At 48.6% G+C, this 23,880-nt stretch overlaps 23 non-coding genes across 23 annotated transcripts; 9 read left to right on the top strand and 14 right to left on the bottom strand.

Moving 5' to 3' along the window:
- Positions 1 to 1,234: 1,234 nt before the first annotated feature.
- On the bottom strand, positions 1,235 to 1,306 carry trnag-ucc (transfer RNA glycine (anticodon UCC)). Its single transcript has one exon. It is a non-coding gene; the product is annotated as a tRNA-Gly (tRNA).
- A 226-nt stretch (positions 1,307 to 1,532) lies between these two features.
- Positions 1,533 to 1,604, bottom strand: trnag-ucc (transfer RNA glycine (anticodon UCC)). The gene has a single exon. It is a non-coding gene; the product is annotated as a tRNA-Gly (tRNA).
- A 1,394-nt stretch (positions 1,605 to 2,998) lies between these two features.
- On the top strand, positions 2,999 to 3,071 carry trnam-cau (transfer RNA methionine (anticodon CAU)). The gene has a single exon. It is a non-coding gene; the product is annotated as a tRNA-Met (tRNA).
- Positions 3,072 to 4,291: 1,220 nt separating this feature from the next.
- On the bottom strand, positions 4,292 to 4,363 carry trnag-ucc (transfer RNA glycine (anticodon UCC)). The gene has a single exon. It is a non-coding gene; the product is annotated as a tRNA-Gly (tRNA).
- A 226-nt stretch (positions 4,364 to 4,589) lies between these two features.
- On the bottom strand, positions 4,590 to 4,661 carry trnag-ucc (transfer RNA glycine (anticodon UCC)). Its single transcript has one exon. It is a non-coding gene; the product is annotated as a tRNA-Gly (tRNA).
- A 524-nt stretch (positions 4,662 to 5,185) lies between these two features.
- On the bottom strand, positions 5,186 to 5,257 carry trnag-ucc (transfer RNA glycine (anticodon UCC)). Its single transcript has one exon. It is a non-coding gene; the product is annotated as a tRNA-Gly (tRNA).
- A 300-nt stretch (positions 5,258 to 5,557) lies between these two features.
- trnam-cau (transfer RNA methionine (anticodon CAU)) lies at positions 5,558 to 5,630 on the top strand. The gene has a single exon. It is a non-coding gene; the product is annotated as a tRNA-Met (tRNA).
- Positions 5,631 to 7,148: 1,518 nt separating this feature from the next.
- trnag-ucc (transfer RNA glycine (anticodon UCC)) lies at positions 7,149 to 7,220 on the bottom strand. Its single transcript has one exon. It is a non-coding gene; the product is annotated as a tRNA-Gly (tRNA).
- Positions 7,221 to 7,446: 226 nt separating this feature from the next.
- On the bottom strand, positions 7,447 to 7,518 carry trnag-ucc (transfer RNA glycine (anticodon UCC)). The gene has a single exon. It is a non-coding gene; the product is annotated as a tRNA-Gly (tRNA).
- Positions 7,519 to 7,743: 225 nt separating this feature from the next.
- On the bottom strand, positions 7,744 to 7,815 carry trnag-ucc (transfer RNA glycine (anticodon UCC)). Its single transcript has one exon. It is a non-coding gene; the product is annotated as a tRNA-Gly (tRNA).
- A 300-nt stretch (positions 7,816 to 8,115) lies between these two features.
- Positions 8,116 to 8,188, top strand: trnam-cau (transfer RNA methionine (anticodon CAU)). The gene has a single exon. It is a non-coding gene; the product is annotated as a tRNA-Met (tRNA).
- An 813-nt stretch (positions 8,189 to 9,001) lies between these two features.
- trnag-ucc (transfer RNA glycine (anticodon UCC)) lies at positions 9,002 to 9,073 on the bottom strand. The gene has a single exon. It is a non-coding gene; the product is annotated as a tRNA-Gly (tRNA).
- Positions 9,074 to 9,968: 895 nt separating this feature from the next.
- Positions 9,969 to 10,041, top strand: trnam-cau (transfer RNA methionine (anticodon CAU)). The gene has a single exon. It is a non-coding gene; the product is annotated as a tRNA-Met (tRNA).
- A 1,220-nt stretch (positions 10,042 to 11,261) lies between these two features.
- trnag-ucc (transfer RNA glycine (anticodon UCC)) lies at positions 11,262 to 11,333 on the bottom strand. The gene has a single exon. It is a non-coding gene; the product is annotated as a tRNA-Gly (tRNA).
- Positions 11,334 to 12,155: 822 nt separating this feature from the next.
- Positions 12,156 to 12,227, bottom strand: trnag-ucc (transfer RNA glycine (anticodon UCC)). The gene has a single exon. It is a non-coding gene; the product is annotated as a tRNA-Gly (tRNA).
- Positions 12,228 to 12,824: 597 nt separating this feature from the next.
- trnam-cau (transfer RNA methionine (anticodon CAU)) lies at positions 12,825 to 12,897 on the top strand. The gene has a single exon. It is a non-coding gene; the product is annotated as a tRNA-Met (tRNA).
- A 2,792-nt stretch (positions 12,898 to 15,689) lies between these two features.
- trnam-cau (transfer RNA methionine (anticodon CAU)) lies at positions 15,690 to 15,762 on the top strand. Its single transcript has one exon. It is a non-coding gene; the product is annotated as a tRNA-Met (tRNA).
- Positions 15,763 to 16,982: 1,220 nt separating this feature from the next.
- trnag-ucc (transfer RNA glycine (anticodon UCC)) lies at positions 16,983 to 17,054 on the bottom strand. Its single transcript has one exon. It is a non-coding gene; the product is annotated as a tRNA-Gly (tRNA).
- A 1,119-nt stretch (positions 17,055 to 18,173) lies between these two features.
- On the bottom strand, positions 18,174 to 18,245 carry trnag-ucc (transfer RNA glycine (anticodon UCC)). The gene has a single exon. It is a non-coding gene; the product is annotated as a tRNA-Gly (tRNA).
- A 597-nt stretch (positions 18,246 to 18,842) lies between these two features.
- Positions 18,843 to 18,915, top strand: trnam-cau (transfer RNA methionine (anticodon CAU)). The gene has a single exon. It is a non-coding gene; the product is annotated as a tRNA-Met (tRNA).
- A 1,518-nt stretch (positions 18,916 to 20,433) lies between these two features.
- trnag-ucc (transfer RNA glycine (anticodon UCC)) lies at positions 20,434 to 20,505 on the bottom strand. The gene has a single exon. It is a non-coding gene; the product is annotated as a tRNA-Gly (tRNA).
- Positions 20,506 to 21,103: 598 nt separating this feature from the next.
- Positions 21,104 to 21,176, top strand: trnam-cau (transfer RNA methionine (anticodon CAU)). The gene has a single exon. It is a non-coding gene; the product is annotated as a tRNA-Met (tRNA).
- A 1,455-nt stretch (positions 21,177 to 22,631) lies between these two features.
- trnam-cau (transfer RNA methionine (anticodon CAU)) lies at positions 22,632 to 22,704 on the top strand. Its single transcript has one exon. It is a non-coding gene; the product is annotated as a tRNA-Met (tRNA).
- Positions 22,705 to 23,880: the final 1,176 nt, after the last annotated feature.

Raw genomic sequence — 23,880 nt, 5'->3', positions numbered from 1 at the left:
GCAAATGAGGTTGGAAGGAAAGCCAGCATACGCAGGGGGGCCCAGGACTGAGTTTGGGAACCACTGCTCTGACAGATGGACACGGATAAAACATGGTTCAACAGGTTAAAACGCGTTTCTGCCCGGTTTCAGGCAGAGGACCTTTCGCGTGTTAGGCTAACGTGACAACCACTACACTACAGAAACCTTGACACACCCCTGCACATTCAGCCTGCCCAAATCGTTAGGGTCAGATGACTGGGTCAGAGCATATCTGATGCTGCCAGTGGTCAGGCATGTAGGGGACGTTTGCCCAACACTGTGAGCGCCTAGGTTACGGGCCTCGTCAGTGCAGTAGGCAGCGCGTCAATCTCATAATCTGAAGGTTGTGAGTTTGATGGTCACACAGGGCATTACGTTTTTGTTTACCATTACGTTACTGGCATTTGGCAGACGCTCTTACCCAGAGAGACGTACAGTTGATTAGACTAAGCAGGAGACAATCCTCCCCTGGGGAAATGCAGGGTTAAGGGCCTTGCTAAAGGGCCCAACGGCTGCGTGGATCTTTTCGTGGCTACACCAGAGATTCGAACAACCAATGTCCCAGTGACGTACCTTAACCAGTAGAATACAGGCCGCCCTTGCGAAAATTAAAGGAATGCGATGGCCGGGAATCGAACCCGGATAAACTGCTTGGAAGGCAGCTATGCTCACCACTATGCCACCATCGCCCCACACTGGCATTTAGCAGACGCTCTTATCCAGTGGGACGTACAGTTGATTAGACTAAGCAGGAGACAATCCTCCCCTGGAGAAATGCAGGGTTAAGGGCCTTGCTCAAGGGCCCAACGGCGGCGTGGATCTTATCATGGCTACACCAGAGATTCGAACAACCAATGTCCCTGTCATGTACCTTAACCACGAGAATACAGGCCACCCTTGCGAAAATTACTGGAATGCGATGGCCGGGAATCGAACCCTGGTCAACTGCTTGGAAGGCAGCTATGCTCACCACTATACCACCATCGCCCTACACTGGCATTTGGCAGACGCTCTTACCCAGAGAGACGTACAGTTGATTAGACTAAGCAGGAGACAATCCTCCCCTGGGGAAATGCAGGGTTAAGGGCCTTGCTCAAGGACCCAACGGCTGCGTGGATCTTATCGTGGCTACACCAGAGATTCGAACAACCAATGTCCCTGTCAGGTACCTTAACCAGTAGAATAAAGGCCACCCTTGCGAAAAGTACAGGAATGCGATGGCCGGGAATCGAACCCGGGTCAACTGCTTGGAAGGCAGCTATGCTCACCACTATACCACCATCGCCCTACACTGGCATTTGGCAGACGCTCTTATCCAGTGAGAGGTACAGATGATTAGACTAAGCAGGAGACAATCCTCCCCTGGAGAAATGGCGGGTTAAGGGCCTTGCTCAAGGGCCCAAGGGCTGCGTGGATCTTATCGTGGCTACACCAGAGATTCGAACAACCAATGTCCCTGTCATGTACCTTAACCACGAGAATACAGGCCACCCTTGCGAAATTCACAGGAATGCGATGGCCGGGAATCGAACCCGGGTCAACTGCTTGGAAGGCAGCTATGCTCACCACTATACCACCATCGCCTCACACTGGCGTTTGGCAGACGCTCTTATCCAGAGAGAAGTACAGTTTATTAGACTAAGCAGGAGACAATCCCCCCTGGAGAAATGCAGGGTTAAGGGCCTTGCTCAAGGGCCCAACGGCTGCGTGGATCTTATCGTGGCTACACCAGAGATTCGAACAACCAATGTCCCTGTCATGTACCTTAACCACTAGAATACAGGCCACCCTTGCGAAAATTACTGGAATGCGATGGCAGGGAATCGAACCCGGGTCAATTGCTTGGAAGGCAGCTATGCTCACCACTATACCACCATCGCCTCACACTGGCGATTGGCAGACGCTCTTATCCAGAGAGACGTACAGTTGATTAGACTAAGCAGGAGACAATCCTCCCCTGGAGCTCATCGTGGCTACACCAGAGATTCGAACAACCAATGTCCCTGTCATGTACCTTAACCACTAGAATACAGGCCACCCTTGCGAAAATTACTGGAATGCGATGGCAGGGAATCGAACCCGGGTCAATTGCTTGGAAGGCAGCTATGCTCACCACTATACCACCATCGCCTCACACTGGCGATTGGCAGACGCTCTTATCCAGAGAGACGTACAGTTGATTAGACTAAGCAGGAGACAATCCTCCCCTGGAGCTCATCGTGGCTACACCAGAGATTCGAACAACCAATGTCCCTGTCATGTACCTTAACCACTAGAATACAGGCCACCCTTGCGAAAATCACAGGAATGCGATGGCAGGGAATCGAACCCGGGTCAACTGCTTGGAAGGCAGCTATGCTCACCACTATACCACCATCGCCCCACACTGGCATTTAGCAGACGCTCTTATCCAGAGAGAAGTACAGTTGATTAGACTAAGCAGGAGGCAATCCCCCCTGGAGAAATGCAGGGTTAAGGGCCTTGCTCAAGGGCCCAACGGCTCCGTGGATCTTATCGTGGCTACACCAGAGATTCGAACAACCAATGTCCCTGTCATGTACCTTAACCACTAGAATACAGGCCACCCTTGCGAAAATTACTGGAATGCGATGGCCGGGATACAAACCCGGGTCAACTGCTTGGAAGGCAGCTATGCTCACCACTATAGCACCATCGCCTAGTTTTGCGGCTACACTAGCCTGTATACTTCAAAACGGACCAAATGCAGTAACATTTCAAAACAGAAATGACCTGGGTAAGGATCAAACTCACGACCTTCAGACCATGAGACTGTTGCCTATTGCTGCAGCTTGCAGAGCAGGACAAAGATACAACAATATTAAATGAAATCAAATACAATAATAAAGCAAAATTTGTCTCCTTTGCTGGGTGAAACATGTGACACTGTTAGCTCCTGCTGCCAGTGGTTAAGTATGTAGGTGACGTTTGACGGGCACTGTGGTCTTCCCGGTTACTGGCCTCGTTAGCGCAGTAGGCAGCGCGTCAGTCTCATAATCTGAAGGTCGTGAGTTCGATCCTCACATGGGGCATTGGTTTTCATTTACCTGGTCTGGTGGACATGTACAGTACTCGGTTAATGCCTCGCACTGGGCATGGGCCCTGTTTCATACACGTCGCTAACTCGGTTAGCCCGATTCGATTGTTGACGTTTTGGGATAAAGACAGGATGTTGGGCTTCATGAAGGGATTCCACAATATAGACGGGCTACACGGTCTGCTGGTTTTCGTTGTTACTCTGCACATAATTAAAAAACATTTTCTTCTTGCTTGGAGAGGTTTTCGGACCCCTAGATATTTTAAGACCCTATGCTGTTGAAAACATTTTCAATCCCACTTGGAAATGATGTAGAATTGAGTTTCATGAGTCAAAACAACGAAAATGACTTACCGCAATGCACAGTAGTTCTGTCCATATCTCAGATTTTTTCACCTACTTTGTTTCGTATGTGTAGCACTTTATTTATGCCTAAATTATGATAATAAACAACATCCATTTGGTATTGTAAATGGTACTTTTTTCAAGTTTCTGTGAGGCTCATCCCTGGAGTTGTAAAGCCTAGAACACTGCAAAAAGGGTGAGGGTTGCGCGAAGGGGTTAAAACACTGGGATTGCAAATGAGGTTGGAAGGAAAGCCAGCATACGCAGGGGGGCCCAGGACTGAGTTTGGGAACCACTGCTCTGACAGATGGACACGGATAAAAGATGGTTCAACAGGTTAAAACGCGTTTCTGCCCAGTTTCAGGCAGAGGACCTTTCGAGTGTTAGGCTAACGTGACAACCACTACACTACAGAAACCTTGACACACCCCTGCACATTCAGCCTGCCCAAATCGTTAGGGTCAGATGACTGGGTCAGAGCATATCTGATGCTGCCAGTGGTCAGGCATGTAGGGGACGTTTGCCCGACACTATGAGCGCCTAGGTTACGGGCCTCGTCAGTGCAGTAGGCAGCGCGTCAATCTCATAATCTGAAGGTTGTGAGTTTGATCGTCACACAGGGCATTACGTTTTTGTTTACCATTACGTTACTGGCATTTGGCAGACGCTCTTACCCAGAGAGACGTACAGTTGATTAGACTAAGCAGGAGACAATCCTCCCCTGGGGAAATGCAGGGTTAAGGGCCTTGCTCAAGGGCCCAACGGCTGTGTGGATCTTACCGTGGCAACACCAGAGATTCGAACAACCAATGTCCCAGTGACGTACCTTAACCACTAGAATACAGGCCGCCCTTGCGAAAATTAAAGGAATGCGATGGCCGGGAATCGAACCCGGGTCAACTGCTTGGAAGGCAGCTATGCTCACCACTATACCACCATCGCCCCACACTGGCATTTAGCAGACGCTCTTATCCAGAGAGACGTACAGTTGATTAGACTAAGCAGGAGACAATCCTCCCCTGGGGAAATGCAGGGTTAAGGGCCTTGCTCAAGGACCCAACGGCTGCGTGGATCTTATCGTGGCTACACCAGAGATTCGAACAACCAATGTCCCTGTCAGGTACCTTAACCAGTAGAATAAAGGCCACCCTTGCGAAAAGTACAGGAATGCGATGGCCGGGAATCGAACCCGGGTCAACTGCTTGGAAGGCAGCTATGCTCACCACTATACCACCATCGCCCTACACTGGCATTTGGCAGACGCTCTTATCCAGTGAGACGTACAGATGATTAGACTAAGCAGGAGACAATCCTCCCCTGGAGAAATGGAGGGTTAAGGGCCTTGCTCAAGGGCCCAAGGGCTGCGTGGATCTTATCGTGGCTACACCAGAGATTCGAACAACCAATGTCCCTGTCATGTACCTTAACTACGAGAATACAGGCCACCCTTGCGAAAATTACAGGAATGCGATGGCCGGGAATCGAACCCGGGTCAACTGCTTGGAAGGCAGCTATGCTCACCACTATACCACCATCACCCCACACTGGCATTTGGCAGACGCTCTTATCCAGTGAGACGTACAGTTGATTAGACTAAGCAGGAGACAATCCTCCCCTGGAGAAATGCAGGGTTAAGGGCCTTGCTCAAGGGCCCAACGGCTGCGTGGATCTTATCTTGGCTACACCAGAGATTCGAACAACCAATGTCCCTGTCAGGTACCTTAACCAGTAGAATACAGGCCACCCTTGCGAAAAGTAGAGGAATGCGATGGCCGGGAATCGAACCCGGGTCAACTGCTTGGAAGGCAGCTATGCTCACCACTATACCACCATCGCCTATTTTTTTGCCTACACTAGCATGTATACTTCAAAACGGACCAGATGCAGTAACATTTCAAAACAGAAATGACCCGGGTAAGGATCAAACTCACGACCTTCAGACCATGAGACTGTTGCCTATTGCTGCAGCTTGCAGAGTAGGACAAAGATACAACAATATTAAATGAAATCAAATACAATAATAAAGCAAAATTTGTATCCTTTGCTGGGTGAAACATGTGACACTGTTAGCTCCTGCTGCCAGTGGTTAAGTATGTAGGTGACGTTTGACGGGCACTGTGGTCTTCTTGGGTACTGGCCTCGTTAGCGCAGTAGGCAGCGCGTCAGTCTCATAATCTGAAGGTCGTGAGTTCGATCCTCACATGGGGCATTGGTTTTCATTTACCTGGTCTGGTGGACATGTACAGTCCTCGGTTAATGCCTCGCACTGGGCACGGGCCCTGTTTCATACACGTCGCTAACTCGGTTAGCCCGATTCGATTGTTGACGTTTTGGGATAAAGACAGGATGTTGGGCTTCATGAAGGGATTCCACAATATAGACGGGCTACACGGTCTGCTGGTTTTCATTGTTACTCTGCACATAATTAAAAAACATTTTCTTCTCGCTTGGAGAGGTTTTCGGACCCCTAGATATTTTAAGACCCTATGCTGTTGAAAACATTTTCATTCCCACTTGGAAATGATGTAGAATTGAGTTTCATGAGTCAAAACAACAAAAATGACTTACCGCAATGCACAGTAGTTCTGTCCATATCTCAGATTTTTTCACCTACTTTGTTTCGTATGTGTAGCACTTTATTTATGCCTAAATTATGATAATAAACAACATCCATTTGGTATTGTAAATGGTACTTTTTTCAAGTTTCTGTGAGGCTCATCCCTGGAGTTGTAAAGCCTAGAACACTGCAAAAAGGGTGAGGGTTGCGCGAAGGGGTTAAAACACTGGGATTGCAAATGAGGTTGGAAGGAAAGCCAGCATACGCAGGGGGGCCCAGGACTGAGTTTGGGAACCACTGCTCTGACAGATGGACACGGATAAAACATGGTTCAACAGGTTAAAACGTGTTTCTGCCCGGTTTCAGGCAGAGGACCTTTCGCGTGTTAGGCTAACGTGACAACCACTACACTACAGAAACCTTGACACACCCCTGCACATTCAGCCTGCCCAAATCGTTAGGGTCAGATGACTGGGTCAGAGCATATCTGATGCTGCCAGTGGTCAGGCATGTAGGGGACGTTTGCCCGACACTGTGAGCGCCTAGGTTACGGGCCTCGTCAGTGCAGTAGGCAGGGCGTCAATCTCATAATCTGAAGGTTGTGAGTTTGATCGTCACACAGGGCATTACGTTTTTGTTTACCATTACGTTACTGGCATTTGGCAGACGCTCTTACCCAGATAGACGTACAGTTGATTAGACTAAGCAGGAGACAATCCTCCCCTGGTGAAATGCAGGGTTAAGGGCCTTGCTCAAGGGCCCAACGGCTGTGTGGATCTTACCGTGGCTACACCAGAGATTCGAACAACCAATGTCCCAGTGACGTACCTTAACCACTAGAATACAGGCCGCCCTTGCGAAAATTACAGGAATGCGATTGCCAGGAATCGAATCCGGGTCAACTGCTTGGAAGGCAGCTATGCTCACCACTATACCACCATCGCCCCCCACTGGCATTTGGCAGACGCTCTTATCCAGAGAGACGTACAGTTGATTAGACTAAGGAGGAGACAATCCTCCCCTGGAGAAATGCAGGGTTAAGGGCCTTGCTCAAGGGCCCAACGGCTGCGTGGATCATATCGTGGCTACACCAGAGATTTGAACAACCAATGACCCTGTCAGGTACCTTAACCAGTAGAATACAGGCCACCCTTGCGAAAAGTACAGGAATGCGATGGCCGGGAATCGAACCCGGGTCAACTGCTTGGAAGGCAGCCATGCTCACCACTATACCACCATCGCCCCACACTGGCATTTAGCAGACGCTCTTATCCAGAGAGACGTACAGTTGATTAGACAAAGCAGGAGACAATCCTCCCCTGGAGAAATGCAGGGTTAAGGGCCTTGCTCAAGGGCCCAACGGCTGCGTGGATCTTTTCGTGGCAACACCAGAGATTAGAACAACCAATGTCCCTGTCATGTACCTTAACCACCAGAATACAGGCCACCCTTGCGAAAATTACTGGAATGCGATGGCCGGGAATCGAACCCGGGTCAACTGCTTGGAAGGCAGCTATGCTCACCACTATACCACCATCGCCCCACACTGGCATTTAGCAGACGCTCTTATCCAGAGAGAAGTACAGTTGATTAGACTAAGCAGGAGACAATCCCCCCTGGAGAAATGCAGGGTTAAGGGCCTTGCTCAAGGGCTCAACGGCTGCGTGGATCTTATCGTGGCTACACCAGAGATTCGAACAACCAATGTCCCTGTCATGTACCTTAACCACTAGAATACAGGCCACCCTTGCGAAAATAACTGGAATGCGATGGCCGGGAATCGAACCCGGGTCAACTGCTTGGAAGGCAGCTATGCTCACCACTATACCACCATCGCCTAGTTTTTTGGCTACACTAGCATGTATACTTCAAAACGGACCAGATGCAGTAACATTTCAAAACAGAAATGACCCGGGTAAGGATCAAACTCACGACCTTCAGACCATGAGACTGTTGCCTATTGCTGCAGCTTGCAGAGTAGGACAAAGATACAACAATATTAAATGAAATCAAATGCAATAATAAAGCAAAATTTGTCTCCTTTGCTGGGTGAAACATGTGACACTGTTAGCTCCAGCTGCCAGTGGTTAAGTATGTAGGTGACGTTTGACGGGCACTGTGGTCTTCTTGGGTACTGGCCTCGTTAGCGCAGTAGGCAGCGCGTCAGTCTCATAATCTGAAGGTCGTGAGTTCGATCCTCACATGGGGCATCGGTTTTCATTTACCTGGTCTGGTGGACATGTACAGTACTCGGTTAATGCCTCGCACTGGGCATGGGCCCTGTTTCATACACGTCGCTAACTCGGTTAGCCCGATTCGATTGTTGACGTTTTGGGATAAAAACAGGATGTTCGGCTTCATGAAGGGATTCCACAATATAGACGGGCTACACGGTCTGCTGGTTTTCGTTGTTACTCTGCACATAATTAAAAAACATTTTCTTCTTGCTTGGAGAGGTTTTCGGACCCCTAGATATTTTAAGACCCTATGCTGTTGAAAACATTTTCATTCCCACTTGGAAATGATGTAGAATTGAGTTTCATGAGTCAAAACAACGAAAATGACTTACCGCAATGCACAGTAGTTCTGTCCATATCTCAGATTTTTTCACCTACAACGGCTGTGTGGATCTTACCGTGGCTACACCAGAGATTCAAACAACCAATGTCCCTGTCATGTACCTTAACCACTAGAATACAGGCCACCCTTGCGAAAATCACAGGAATGCGATTGCCGGGAATCGAACCCGGGTCAACTGCTTGGAAGGCAGCTATGCTCACCACTATACCACCATCGCCCCACACTGGCATTTAGCAGACGCTCTTATCCAGAGAGACGTACAGTTGATTAGACAAAGCAGGAGACAATCCTCCCCTGGAGAAATGCAGGGTTAAGGGCCTTGCTCAAGGGCCCAACGGCTGCGTGGATCTTTTCGTGGCAACACCAGAGATTAGAACAACCAATGTCCCTGTCATGTACCTTAACCACTAGAATACAGGCCACCCTTGCGAAAATTACTGGAATGCGATGGCCGGGAATCGAACCCGGGTCAACTGCTTGGAAGGCAGCTATGCTCACCACTATACCACCATCGCCCCACACTGGCATTTAGCAGACGCTCTTATCCAGAGAGAAGTACAGTTGATTAGACTAAGCAGGAGACAATCCCCCCTGGAGAAATGCAGGGTTAAGGGCCTTGCTCAAGGGCTCAACGGCTGCGTGGATCTTATCGTGACTACACCAGAGATTCGAACAACCAATGTCCCTGTCATGTACCTTAACCACTAGAATACAGGCCACCCTTGCGAAAATAACTGGAATGCGATGGCAGGGAATCGAACCCGGGTCAACTGCTTGGAAGGCAGCTATGCTCACCACTATACCACCATCGCCCCACACTGGCATTTAGCAGACGCTCTTATCCAGAGAGACGTACAGTTGATTAGACTAAGCAGGAGACAATCCTCCCCTGGAGAAATGCAGGGTTACGGGCCTTGCTCAAGGGCCCAACGGCTGCGTGGATCTTATCGTGGCTACACCAGAGATTCGAACAACCAATGTCCCTGTCATGTACCTTAACCAGTAGAATACAGGCCACCCTTGCGAAAAGTACAGGAATGCGATGGCCGGAAATCGAACCCGGGTCAACTGCTTGGAAGGCAGCTATGCTCACCACTATACCACCATCGCCTATTTTTTTGGCAACACTAGCATGTATACTTCAAAACGGACCAGATGCAGTAACATTTCAAAACAGAAATGACCTGCGTAAGGATCAAACTCACGACCTTCAGACCATGAGAGTGTTGCCTATTGCTGCAGCTTGCAGAGTAGGACAAAGATACAACAATATTAAATGAAATCAAATACAATAATAAAGCAAAATTTGTCTCCTTTGCTGGGTGAAACATGTGACACTGTTAGCTCCTGCTGCCAGTGGTTAAGTATGTAGGTGACGTTTGACGGGCATTGTGGTCTTCCTGGTTACTGGCCTCGTTAGCGCAGTAGGCAGCGCGTCAGTCTCATAATCTGAAGGTCGTGAGTTCGATCCTCACATGGGGCATTGGTTTTCATTTACCTGGTCTGGTGGACATGTACAGTACTCGGTTAATGCCTCGCACTGGGCATGGGCCCTGTTTCATACACGTCGCTAACTCGGTTAGCCCGATTCGATTGTTGACGTTTTGGGATAAAGACAGGATGTTGGGCTTCATGAAGGGATTCCACAATATAGACGGGCTACACGGTCTGCTGGTTTTCGTTGTTACTCTGCACATAATTAAAAAACATTTTCTTCTTGCTTGGAGAGGTTTTCGGACCCCTAGATATTTTAAGACCCTATGCTGTTGAAAACATTTTCATTCCCACTTGGAAATGATGTAGAATTGAGTTTCATGAGTCAAAACAACGAAAATGACTTACCGCAATGCACAGTAGTTCTGTCCATATCTCAGATTTTTTCACCTACTTTGTTTCGTATGTGTAGCACTTTATTTATGCCTAAATTATGATAATAAACAACATCCATTTGGTATTGTAAATGGTACTTTTTTCAAGTTTCTGTGAGGCTCATCCCTGGAGTTGTAAAGACTAGAACACTGCAAAAAGGGTGAGGGTTGCGCGAAGGGGTTAAAACACTGGCATTGCAAATGAGGTTGGAAGGAAAGCCAGCATACGCAGGGGGGCCCAGGACTGAGTTTGGGAACCACTGCTCTGACAGATGGACACGGATAAAACATGGTTCAACAGGTTAAAACGTGTTTCTGCCCGGTTTCAGGCAGAGGACCTTTCGCGTGTTAGGCTAACGTGACAACCACTACACTACAGAAACCTTGACACACCCCTGCACATTCAGCCTGCCCAAATCGTTAGGGTCAGATGACTGGGTCAGAGCATATCTGATGCTGCCAGTGGTCAGGCATGTAGGGGACGTTTGCCCAACACTGTGAGCGCCTAGGTTACGGGCCTCGTCAGTGCAGTAGGCAGCGCGTCAATCTCATAATCTGAAGGTTGTGAGTTTGATCGTCACACAGGGCATTACGTTTTTGTTTACCATTACGTTACTGGCATTTGGCAGACGCTCTTATCCAGTGAGACGTACAGTTGATTAGACTAAGCAGGAGACAATCCTCCCCTGGAGAAATGCAGGCTTAAGGGCCTTGCTCAAGGGCCCAAGGGCTGCGTGGATCTTATCGTGGCTACACCAGAGATTCGAACAACCAATGTCCCTGTCATGTACCTTAACCACGAGAATACAGGCCACCCTTGCGAAAATTACAGGAATGCGATGGCCGGGAATCGAACCCGGGTCAACTGCTTGGAAGGCAGCTATGCTCACCACTATACCACCATCGCCCCACACTGGCATTTGGCAGACGCTCTTATCCAGTGAGACGTACAGTTGATTAGACTAAGCAGGAGACAATCCTCCCCTGGAGAAATGCAGGGTTAAGGGCCTTGCTCAAGGGCCCAACGGCTGCGTGGATCTTATCGTGGCAACACCAGAGATTAGAACAACCAATGTCCCTGTCATGTACCTTAACCACTAGAATACAGGCCACCCTTGCGAAAATTACTGGAATGCGATGGCCGGGAATCGAACCCGGATCAACTGCTTGGAAGGCAGCTATGCTCACCACTATACCACCATCGCCCCACACTGGCATTTAGCAGACGCTCTTATCCAGAGAGAAGTACAGTTGATTAGACTAAGCAGGAGACAATCCTCCCCTGGAGAAATGCAGGGTTAAGGGCCTTGCTCAAGGACTCAACGGCTGCGTGGATCTTATCGTGGCTACACCAGAGATTCGAACAACCAATGTCCCTGTCAGGTACCTTAACCAGTAGAATACAGGCCACCCTTGCGAAAAGTAGAGGAATGCAATGGCCGGGAATCGAACCCGGGTCAACTGCTTGGAAGGCAGCTATGCTCACCACTATACCACTATCGCCTCACACAGGCGTTTGGCAGACGCTCTTATCCAGAGAGACGTACAGTTGATTAGACAAAGCAGGAGACAATCCTCCCCTGGAGAAATGCAGGGTTAAGGGCCTTGCTCAAGGGCCCAACGCCTGCGTGGATCTTATCGTGGCTACACCAGAGATTCGAACAACCAATGTCCCTGTCAGGTACCTTAACCAGTAGAATACAGGCCACCCTTGCGAAAATTACAGGAATGCGATGGCCGGGAATCGAACCCGGGTCAACTGCTTGGAAGGCAGCTATGCTCACCACTATACCACCATCGCCCCACACTGGCATTTAGCAGACGCTCTTATCCAGAGAGAAGTACAGTTGATTAGACTAAGCAGGAGACAATCCCCCCTGGAGAAATGCAGGGTTAAGGGCCTTGCTCAAGGGCCCAACGGCTGCGTGGATCTTATCGTGGCTACACCAGAGATTCGAACAACCAATGTCCCTGTCATGTACCTTAACCACTAGAATACAGGCCACCCTTGCGAAAATTACTGGAATGCGATGGCCGGGATACAAACCCGGGTCAACTGCTTGGAAGGCAGCTATGCTCACCACTATAGCACCATCGCCTAGTTTTGCGGCTACACTAGCCTGTATACTTCAAAACGGACCAAATGCAGTAACATTTCAAAACAGAAATGACCTGGGTAAGGATCAAACTCACGACCTTCAGACCATGAGACTGTTGCCTATTGCTGCAGCTTGCAGAGTAGGACAAAGATACAACAATATTAAATGAAATCAAATACAATAATAAAGCAAAATTTGTCTCCTTTGCTGGGTGAAACATGTGACACTGTTAGCTCCTGCTGCCAGTGGTTAAGTATGTAGGTGACGTTTGACGGGCACTGTGGTCCTCCTGGTTACTGGCCTCGTTAGCGCAGTAGGCAGCGCGTCAGTCTCATAATCTGAAGGTCGTGAGTTCGATCCTCACATGGGGCATTGGTTTTCATTTACCTGGTCTGGTGGACATGTACAGTACTCGGTTAATGCCTCGCACTGGGCATGGGCCCTGTTTCATACACGTCGCTAACTCGGTTAGCCCGATTCGATTGTTGACGTTTAGGGATAAAGACAGGATGTTGGGCTTCATGAAGGGATTCCACAATATAGACGGGCTACACGGTCTGCTGGTTTTCGTTGTTACTCTGCACATAATTAAAAAACATTTTCTTCTTGCTTGGAGAGGTTTTCGGACCCCTAGATATTTTAAGACCCTATGCTGTTGAAAACATTTTCATTCCCACTTGGAAATGACGTAGAATTGAGTTTCATGAGTCAAAACAAAGAAAATGACTTACCGCAATGCACAGTAGTTCTGTCCATATCTCAGATTTTTTCACCTACTTTGTTTCGTATGTGTAGCACTTTATTTATGCCTAAATTATGATAATAAACAACATCCATTTGGTATTGTAAATGGTACTTTTTTCAAGTTTCTGTGAGGCTCATCCCTGGAGTTGTAAAGACTAGAACACTGCAAAAAGGGTGAGGGTTGCGCGAAGGGGTTAAAACACTGGCATTGCAAATGAGGTTGGAAGGAAAGCCAGCATACGCAGGGGGGCCCAGGACTGAGTTTGGGAACCACTGCTCTGACAGATGGACACGGATAAAACATGGTTCAACAGGTTAAAACGTGTTTCTGCCCGGTTTCAGGCAGAGGACCTTTCGCGTGTTAGGCTAACGTGACAACCACTACACTACAGAAACCTTGACACACCCCTGCACATTCAGCCTGCCCAAATCGTTAGGGTCAGATGACTGGGTCAGAGCATATCTGATGCTGCCAGTGGTCAGGCATGTAGGGGACGTTTGCCCAACACTGTGAGCGCCTAGGTTACGGGCCTCGTCAGTGCAGTAGGCAGCGCGTCAATCTCATAATCTGAAGGTTGTGAGTTTGATCGTCACACAGGGCATTACGTTTTTGTTTACCATTACGTTACTGGCATTTGGCAGACGCTCTTACCCAGAGAGACGTACAGTTGATTAGACTAAGCAGGAGACAATCCTCCCCTGGGGAAATGCAGGGTTAAGGGCCTTGCTCAAGGGCCCAACGGCTGCGTGGATCTTATCGTGGCTACACCAGAGATTCGAACAACCAATGTCCCTGTCAGGTACCTTAACCAGTAGAATAAAGGCCACCCTTGCGAAAAGTACAGGAATGCGATGGCCGGGAATCGAACCCGGGTCAACTGTTTGGAAGGCAGCTATGCTCACCACTATACCACCATCGCCCCACGCTGGCATTTGGCAGACGCTCTTATCCAGTGAGACGTACAGTTGATTAGACTAAGCAGGAGACAATCCTCCCCTGGAGAAATGCAGGGTTAAGGGCCTTGCTCAAGGGCCCAAGGGCTGCGTGGATCTTATCGTGGCTACACCAGAGATTCGAACAACCAATGTCCCTGTCAGGTACCTTAACCAGTAGAATAAAGGCCACCCTTGCGAAAAGTACAGGAATGCGATGGCCGGGAATCGAACCCGGGTCAACTGTTTGGAAGGCAGCTATGCTCACCACTATACCACCATCGCCCCACGCTGGCATTTGGAAGACGCTCTTATCCAGTGAGACGTACAGTTGATTAGACTAAGCAGGAGACAATCCTCCCCTGGAGAAATGCAGGGTTAAGGGCCTTGCTCAAGGGCCCAAGGGCTGCGTGGATCTTATCGTGGCTACACCAGAGATTCGAACAACCAATGTCCCTGTCATGTACCTTAACCACGAGAATACAGGCCACCCTTGCGAAAATTACAGGAATGCGATGGCCGGGAATCGAACCCGGGTCAACTGCTTGGAAGGCAGCTATGCTCACCACTATACCACTATACCACCATCGCCCCACACTGGCATTTGGCAGACGCTCTTATCCAGTGAGACGTACAGTTGATTAGACTAAGCAGGAGACAATCCTCCCCTGGAGAAATGCAGGGTTAAGGGCCTTGCTCAAGGGCCCAACAGCTGCGTGGATCTTATCGTGGCTACACCAGAGATTCGAACAACCAATGTCCCGGTCATGTACCTTAACCACGAGAATACAGGCCACCCTTGCGAAAAATCACAGGAATGCGATGGCCAGGAATCGAACCCGGGTCAACTGCTTGGAAGGCAGCTATGCTCACCACTAAACCACCATCGCCCCACACTGGCATTTAGCAGACGCTCTTATCCAGAGAGAAGTACAGTTGATTAGACTAAGCAGGAGACAATCCCCCCTGGAGAAATGCAGGGTTAAGGGCCTTGCTCAAGGGCCCAACGGCTGCGTGGATCTTATCGTGGCTACACCAGAGATTCGAACAACCAATGTCCCTGTCATGTACCTTAACCACTAGAATACAGGCCACCCTTGCGAAAATTACTGGAATGCGATGGCCGGGATACAAACCCGGGTCAACTGCTTGGAAGGCAGCTATGCTCACTACTATAGCACCATCGCCTAGTTTTGCGGCTACACTAGCCTGTATACTTCAAAACGGACCAAATGCAGTAACATTTCAAAACAGAAATGACCTGGGTAAGGATCAAACTCACGACCTTCAGACCATGAGACTGTTGCCTATTGCTGCAGCTTGCAGAGTAGGACAAAGATACAACAATATTAAATGAAATCAAATACAATAATAAAGCAAAATTTGTCTCCTTTGCTGGGTGAAACATGTGACACTGTTAGCTCCTGCTGCCAGTGGTTAAGTATGTAGGTGACGTTTGACGGGCACTGTGGTCCTCCTGGTTACTGGCCTCGTTAGCGCAGTAGGCAGCGCGTCAGTCTCATAATCTGAAGGTCGTGAGTTCGATCCTCACATGGGGCATTGGTTTTCATTTACCTGGTCTGGTGGACATGTACAGTACTCGGTTAATGCCTCGCACTGGGCATGGGCCCTGTTTCATACACGTCACTAACTCGGTTAGCCCGATTCGATTGTTGACGTTTAGGGATAAAGACAGGATGTTGGGCTTCATGAAGGGATTCCACAATATAGACGGGCTACACGGTCTGCTGGTTTTCGTTGTTACTCTGCACATAATTAAAAAACATTTTCTTCTTGCTTGGAGAGGTTTTCGGACCCCTAGATATTTTAAGACCCTATGCTGTTGAAAACATTTTCATTCCCACTTGGAAATGACGTAGAATTGAGTTTCATGAGTCAAAACAAAGAAAATGACTTACCGCAATGCACAGTAGTTCTGTCCATATCTCAGATTTTTTCACCTACTTTGTTTCGTATGTGTAGCACTTTATTTATGCCTAAATTATGATAATAAACAACATCCATTTGGTATTGTAAATGGTACTTTTTTCAAGTTTCTGTGAGGCTCATCCCTGGAGTTGTAAAGACTAGAACACTGCAAAAAGGGTGAGGGTTGCGCGAAGGGGTTAAAACACTGGCATTGCAAATGAGGTTGGAAGGAAAGCCAGCATACGCAGGGGGGCCCAGGACTGAGTTTGGGAACCACTGCTCTGACAGATGGACACGGATAAAACATGGTTCAACAGGTTAAAACGTGTTTCTGCCCGGTTTCAGGCAGAGGACCTTTCGCGTGTTAGGCTAACGTGACAACCACTACACTACAGAAACCTTGACACACCCCTGCACATTCAGCCTGCCCAAATCGTTAGGGTCAGATGACTGGGTCAGAGCATATCTGATGCTGCCAGTGGTCAGGCATGTAGGGGACGTTTGCCCAACACTGTGAGCGCCTAGGTTACGGGCCTCGTCAGTGCAGTAGGCAGCGCGTCAATCTCATAATCTGAAGGTTGTGAGTTTGATCGTCACACAGGGCATTACGTTTTTGTTTACCATTACGTTACTGGCATTTGGCAGACGCTCTTATCCAGTGAGACGTACAGTTGATTAGACTAAGCAGGAGACAATCCTCCCCTGGAGAAATGCAGGCTTAAGGGCCTTGCTCAAGGGCCCAAGGGCTGCGTGGATCTTATCGTGGCTACACCAGAGATTCGAACAACCAATGTCCCTGTCATGTACCTTAACCACGAGAATACAGGCCACCCTTGCGAAAATTACAGGAATGCGATGGCCGGGAATCGAACCCGGGTCAACTGCTTGGAAGGCAGCTATGCTCACCACTATACCACCATCGCCCCACACTGGCATTTGGCAGACGCTCTTATCCAGTGAGACATACAGTTGATTAGACTAAGCAGGAGACAATCCTCCCCTGGAGAAATGCAGGGTTAAGGGCCTTGCTCAAGGGCCCAACGGCTGCGTGGATCTTATCGTGGCTACACCAGAGATTCGAACAACCAATGTCCCTGTCATGTACCTTAACCACGAGAATACAGGCCACCCTTGCGAAAATCACAGGAATGCGATGGCCGGGAATCGAACCCGGGTCAACTGCTTGGAAGGCAGCTATGCTCACCACTATACCACCATCACCTCACACTGGCGTTTGGCCGACGCTCTTATCCAGAGAGACGTACAGTTGATTAGACTAAGCAGGAGACAATCCTCCCCTGGAGAAATGCAGGGTTAAGGGCCTTGCTCAAGGGCCCAACGGCTGCGTGGATCTTTTCGTGGCAACACCAGAGATTAGAACAACCAATGTCCCTGTCATGTACCTTAACCACTAGAATACAGGCCACCCTTGCGAAAATTACTGGAATGCGATGGCCGGGAATCGAACCCGGATCAACTGTTTGGAAGGCAGCTATGCTCACCACTATACCACCATCGCCCCACACTGGCATTTAGCAGACGCTCTTATCCAGAGAGAAGTACAGTTGATTAGACTAAGCAGGAGACAATCCCCCCTGGAGAAATGGAGGGTTAAGGGCCTTGCTCAAGGACTCAACGGCTGCGTGGATCTTATCGTGGCTACACCAGAGATTCGAACAACCAATGTCCCTGTCAGGTACCTTAACCAGTAGAATACAGGCCACCCTTGCGAAAAGTAGAGGAATGCAATGGCCGGGAATCGAACCCGGGTCAACTGCTTGGAAGGCAGCTATGCTCACCACTATACCACCATCACCTCACACTGGCGTTTGGCAGATGCTCTTATCCAGAGAGACGTACAGTTGATTAGACTAAGCAGGAGACAATCCTCCCCTGGAGAAATGCAGGGTTAAGGGCCTTGCTCAAGGGCCCAACGCCTGCGTGGATCTTATCGTGGCTACACCAGAGATTCGAACAACCAATGTCCCTGTCAGGTACCTTAACCAGTAGAATACAGGCCACCCTTGCGAAAAGTACAGGAATGCGATGGCCGGGAATCGAACCCGGGTCAACTGCTTGGAAGGCAGCTATGCTCACCACTATACCACCATCGCCCCACACTGGCATTTAGCAGACGCTCTTATCCAGAGAGAAGTACAGTTGATTAGACTAAGCAGGAGACAAGCCCCCCTGGAGAAATGCAGGGTTAAGGGCCTTGCTCAAGGGCCCAACGGCTGCGTGGATCTTATCGTGGCTACACCAGAGATTCGAACAACCAATGTCCCTGTCATGTACCTTAACCACTAGAATACAGGCCACCCTTGCGAAAATTACTGGAATGCGATGGCCGGGATACAAACCCGGGTCAACTGCTTGGAAGGCAGCTATGCTCACCACTATAGCACCATCGCCTAGTTTTGCGGCTACACTAGCCTGTATACTTCAAAACGGACCAAATGCAGTAACATTTCAAAACAGAAATGACCTGGGTAAGGATCAAACTCACGACCTTCAGACCATGAGACTGTTGCCTATTGCTGCAGCTTGCAGAGTAGGACAAAGATACAACAATATTAAATGAAATCAAATACAATAATAAAGCAAAATTTGTCTCCTTTGCTGGGTGAAACATGTGACACTGTTAGCTCCTGCTGCCAGTGGTTAAGTATGTAGGTGACGTTTGACGGGCACTGTGGTCTTCCTGGGTACTGGCCTCGTTAGCGCAGTTGGCAGCGCGTCAGTCTCATAATCTGCAGGTCGTGAGTTAGATCCTCACATGGGGCATTGGTTTTCATTTACCTGGTCTGGTGGACATGTACAGTACTCGGTTAATGCCTCGCACTGGGCATGAGCCCTGTTTCATACACGTCGCTAACTCGGTTAGCCCGATTCGATTGTTGACGTTTTGGGATAAAGACAGGATGTTGGGCTTCATGAAGGGATTCCACAATATAGACGGGCTACACGGTCTGCTGGTTTCCGTTGTTACTCTGCACATAATTAAAAAACATTTTCTTCTTGCTTGGAGAGGTTTTCGGACCCCTAGATATTTTAAGACCCTATGCTGTTGAAAACATTTTCATTCCCACTTGGAAATGACGTAGAATTGAGTTTCATGAGTCAAAACAAAGAAAATGACTTACCGCAATGCACAGTAGTTCTGTCCATATCTCAGATTTTTTCACCTACTTTGTTTCGTATGTGTAGCACTTTATTTATGCCTAAATTATGATAATAAACAACATACATTTGGTATTGTAAATGGTACTTTTTTCAAGTTTCTGTGAGGCTCATCCCTGGAGTTGTAAAGCCTAGAACACTGCAAAAAGGGTGAGGGTTGCGCGAAGGGGTTAAAACACTGGGATTGCAAATGAGGTTGGAAGGAAAGCCAGCATACGCAGGGGGGCCCAGGACTGAGTTTGGGAACCACTGCTCTGACAGATGGACACGGATAAAACATGGTTCAACAGGTTAAAACGTGTTTCTGCCCGGTTTCAGGCAGAGGACCTTTCGCGTGTTAGGCTAACGTGACAACCACTACACTACAGAAACCTTGACACACCCCTGCACATTCAGCCTGCCCAAATCGTTAGGGTCAGATGACTGGGTCAGAGCATATCTGATGCTGCCAGTGGTCAGGCATGTAGGGGACGTTTGCCCGACACTGTGAGCGCCTAGGTTACGGGCCTCGTCAGTGCAGTAGGCAGCGCGTCAATCTCATAATCTGAAGGTTGTGAGTTTGATCGTCACACAGGGCATTACGTTTTTGTTTACCATTACGTTACTGGCATTTGGCAGACGCTCTTATCCAGTGAGACGTACAGTTGATTAGACTAAGCAGGAGACAATCCTCCCCTGGAGAAATGCAGGGTTAAGGGCCTTGCTCAAGGGCCCAACGGCTGTGTGGATCTTACCGTGGCTACACCAGAGATTCAAACAACCAATGTCCCAGTGATGTACCTTAACCACTAGATTACAGGCCGCCCTTGCGAAAATTACAGGAATGCGATGGCCGGGAATCGAACCCGGGTCAATTGCATGGAAGGCAGCTATGCTCACCACTATACCACCATCGCCCCACACCGGCATTTGGCAGACGCTCTTATCCAGTGAGACGTACAGTTGATTAGACTAAGCAGGAGACAATCCTCCCCTGGAGAAATGCAGGGATAAGGGCCTTGCTCAAGTGCCCAACGGCTGCGTGGATCTTATCGTGGCTACACCAGAGAATTGAACAACCAATGTCCCTGTCATGTACCTTAACCACTAGAATACAGGCCACCCTTGCGAAAATTACTGATATGCGATGGCCGGGAATCGAACCCGGGTCAACTGCTTGGAAGGCAGCTATGCTCACCACTATACCACCATCGCCCCACACTGGCATTTGGCAGACGCTCTTATCCAGTGAGACGTACAGTTGATTAGACTAAGCAGGAGACAATCCTCCCCTGGAGAAATGCAGGGTTAAGGGCCTTGCTCAAGGGCCCAACGGCTGCGTGGATCTTATCGTGGCTACACCAGAGATTCGAACAACCAATGTCCCTGTCATGTACCTTAACCACTAGAATACAGGCCACCCTTGCGAAAATTACTGGAATGCGATGGCCGGGATACAAACCCGGGTCAACTGCTTGGAAGGCAGCTATGCTCACCACTATAGCACCATCGCCTAGTTTTGCGGCTACACTAGCCTGTATACTTCAAAACGGACCAAATGCAGTAACATTTCAAAACAGAAATGACCTGGGTAAGGATCAAACTCACGACCTTCAGACCATGAGACTGTTGCCTATTGCTGCAGCTTGCAGAGTAGGACAAAGATACAACAATATTAAATGAAATCAAATACAATAATAAAGCAAAATTTGTCTCCTTTGCTGGGTGAAACATGTGACACTGTTAGCTCCTGCTGCCAGTGGTTAAGTATGTAGGTGACGTTTGACGGGCACTGTGGTCCTCCTGGTTACTGGCCTCGTTAGCGCAGTAGGTAGCGCGTCAGTCTCATAATCTGAAGGTCGTGAGTTCCATCCTCACATGGGGCATTGGTTTTCATTTACCTGGTCTGGTGGACATGTACAGTACTCGGTTAATGCCTCGCACTGGGCATGGGCCCTGTTTCATACACGTCGCTAACTCGGTTAGCCCGATTCGATTGTTGACGTTTTGGGATAAAGACAGGATGTTGGGCTTCATGAAGGGATTCCACAATATAGACGGGCTACACGGTCTGCTGGTTTTCGTTGTTACTCTGCACATAATTAAAAAACATTTTCTTCTTGCTTGGAGAGGTTTTCGGACCCCTAGATATTTTAAGACCCTATGCTTTGTTTCGTATGTGTAGCACTTTATTTATGCCTAAATTATGATAATAAACAACATCCATTTGGTATACTAAATGGTACTTTTTTCAAGTTTCTGTGAGGCTCATCCCTGGAGTTGTAAAGACTAGAACACTGCAAAAAGGGTGAGGGTTGCGCAAAGGGGTTAAAACACTGGGATTGCAAATGAGGTTGGAAGGAAAGCCAGCATACGCAGGGGGGCCCAGGACTGAGTTCGGGAACCACTGCTCTGACAGATGGACACGGATAAAACATGGTTCAACAGGTTAAAACGTGTTTCTGCCCGGTTTCAGGCAGAGGACCTTTCGCGTGTTAGGCTAACGTGACAACCACTACACTACAGAAACCTTGACACACCCCTGCCCAAATCGTTAGGGTCAGATGACTGGGTCAGAGCATATCTGATGCTGCCAGTGGTCAGGCATGTAGGGGACGTTTGCCCGACACTGTGAGCGCCTAGGTTACGGGCCTCGTCAGTGAAGTAGGCAGCGCGTCAATCTCATAATCTGAAGGTTGTGAGTTTGATCGTCACACAGGGCATTACGTTTTTGTTTACCATTACGTTACTGGCATTTGGCAGACGCTCTTACCCAGAGAGACGTACAGTTGATTAGACTAAGCAGGAGACAATCCTCCCCTGAGGAAATGCAGGGTTAAGGGCCTTGCTCAAGGGCCCAACGGCTGCGTGGATCTTATCGTGGCAACACCAGAGATTCGAACAACCAATGTCCCTGTCAGGTACCTTAACCACTAGAATACAGGCCGCCCTTGCGAAAATTACAGGAATGCGATGGCCGGGAATCAAACCCGGGTCAACTGCTTGGAAGGCAGCTATGCTCACCACTATACCACCATCGCCTAGACTTTTGGCCCCACTAGCATGTATACTTCAAAACGGACCAGATGCAGTAACATTTCAAAACAGAAATGACCTGGGTAAGGATCAAACTCACGACCTTCAGACCATGAGACTGTTGCCTATTGCTGCAGCTTGCAGAGTAGGACAAAGATATAACAATATTAAATGAAATCAAATACAATAATAAAGCAAAATTTGTCTCCTTTGCTGGGTGAAACATGTGACACTGTTAGCTCCAGCTGCCAGTGGTTAAGTACGTAGGTGACGTTTGACGGGCACTGTGGTCTTCCTGGGTACTGGCCTCGTTAGCGCAGTAGGCAGCGCGTCAGTCTCATAATCTGAAGGTCGTGAGTTCGATCCTCACATGGGGCATTGGTTTTCATTTACCTGGTCTGGTGGACATGTACAGTACTCGGTTAATGCCTCGCACTGGGCATGGGCCCTGTTTCATACACGTCGCTAACTCGGTGAGCCCGATTCGATTGTTGACGTTTTGGGATAAAGACAGGATGTTGGGCTTCATGAAGGGATTCCACAATATAGACGGGCTACACGGTCTGCTGGTTTTCGTTGTTACTCTGCACATAATTAAAAAACATTTTCGTCTTGCTTGGAGAGGTTTTCGGACCCCTAGATATTTTAAGACCCTATGCTGTTGAAAACATTTTCATTCCCACTTGGAAATGATGTAGAATTGAGTTTCATGAGTCAAAACAACGAAAATGACTTACCGCAATGCACAGTGTCCATATCTCAGATTTTTTCACCTACTTTGTTTCGTATGTGTAGCACTTTATTTATGCCTAAATTATGATAATAAACAACATCCATTTGGTATTGTAAATGGTACTTTTTTCAAGTTTCTGTGAGGCTCATCCCTGGAGTTGTAAAGCCTAGAACACTGTAAAAAGGGTGAGGGTTGCGCGAAGGGGTTAAAACACTGGGATTGCAAATGAGGTTTGAAGGAAAGTCAGAATACGCAGGGGGGCCCAGGACTGAGTTTGGGAACCACTGCTCTGACAGATGGACACGGATAAAACATGGTTCAACAGGTTAAAACGTGTTTCTGACCGGTTTCAGGCAGAGGACCTTTCGCGTGTTAGGCTAACGTGACAACCACTACACTACAGAAACCTTGACACACCCCTGCACATTCAGCCTGCCCAAATCGTTAGGGTCAGATGACTGGGTCAGAGCATATCTGATGCTGCCAATGGTCAGGCATGTAGGGGACGTTTGCCCGACACTGTGAGCGCCTAGGTTACGGGCCTCGTCAGTGCAGTAGGCAGCGCGTCAATCTCATAATCTGAAGGTTGTGAGTTTGATCGTCAAACAGGGCATTACGTTTTTGTTTACCATTACGTTACTGGCATTTGGCAGACGCTCTTACCCAGAGAGACGTACTGTTGATTAGACTAAGCAGGAGACAATCCTCCCCTGGGGAAATGCAGGGTTAAGGGCCTTGCTCAAGGGCCCAACGGCTGTGTGGATCTTACCGTGGCTACACCAGAGATTCAAACAACCAATGTCCCAGTGATGTACCTTAAC

Source organism: Conger conger, chromosome 3 (assembly GCF_963514075.1).
Source record: "Conger conger chromosome 3, fConCon1.1, whole genome shotgun sequence".
Lineage (NCBI taxonomy): Eukaryota > Metazoa > Chordata > Actinopteri > Anguilliformes > Congridae > Conger > Conger conger.
Note: the sequence above shows the minus strand (reverse complement) of the source record. Positions and strands in the feature narration are given on the sequence as shown.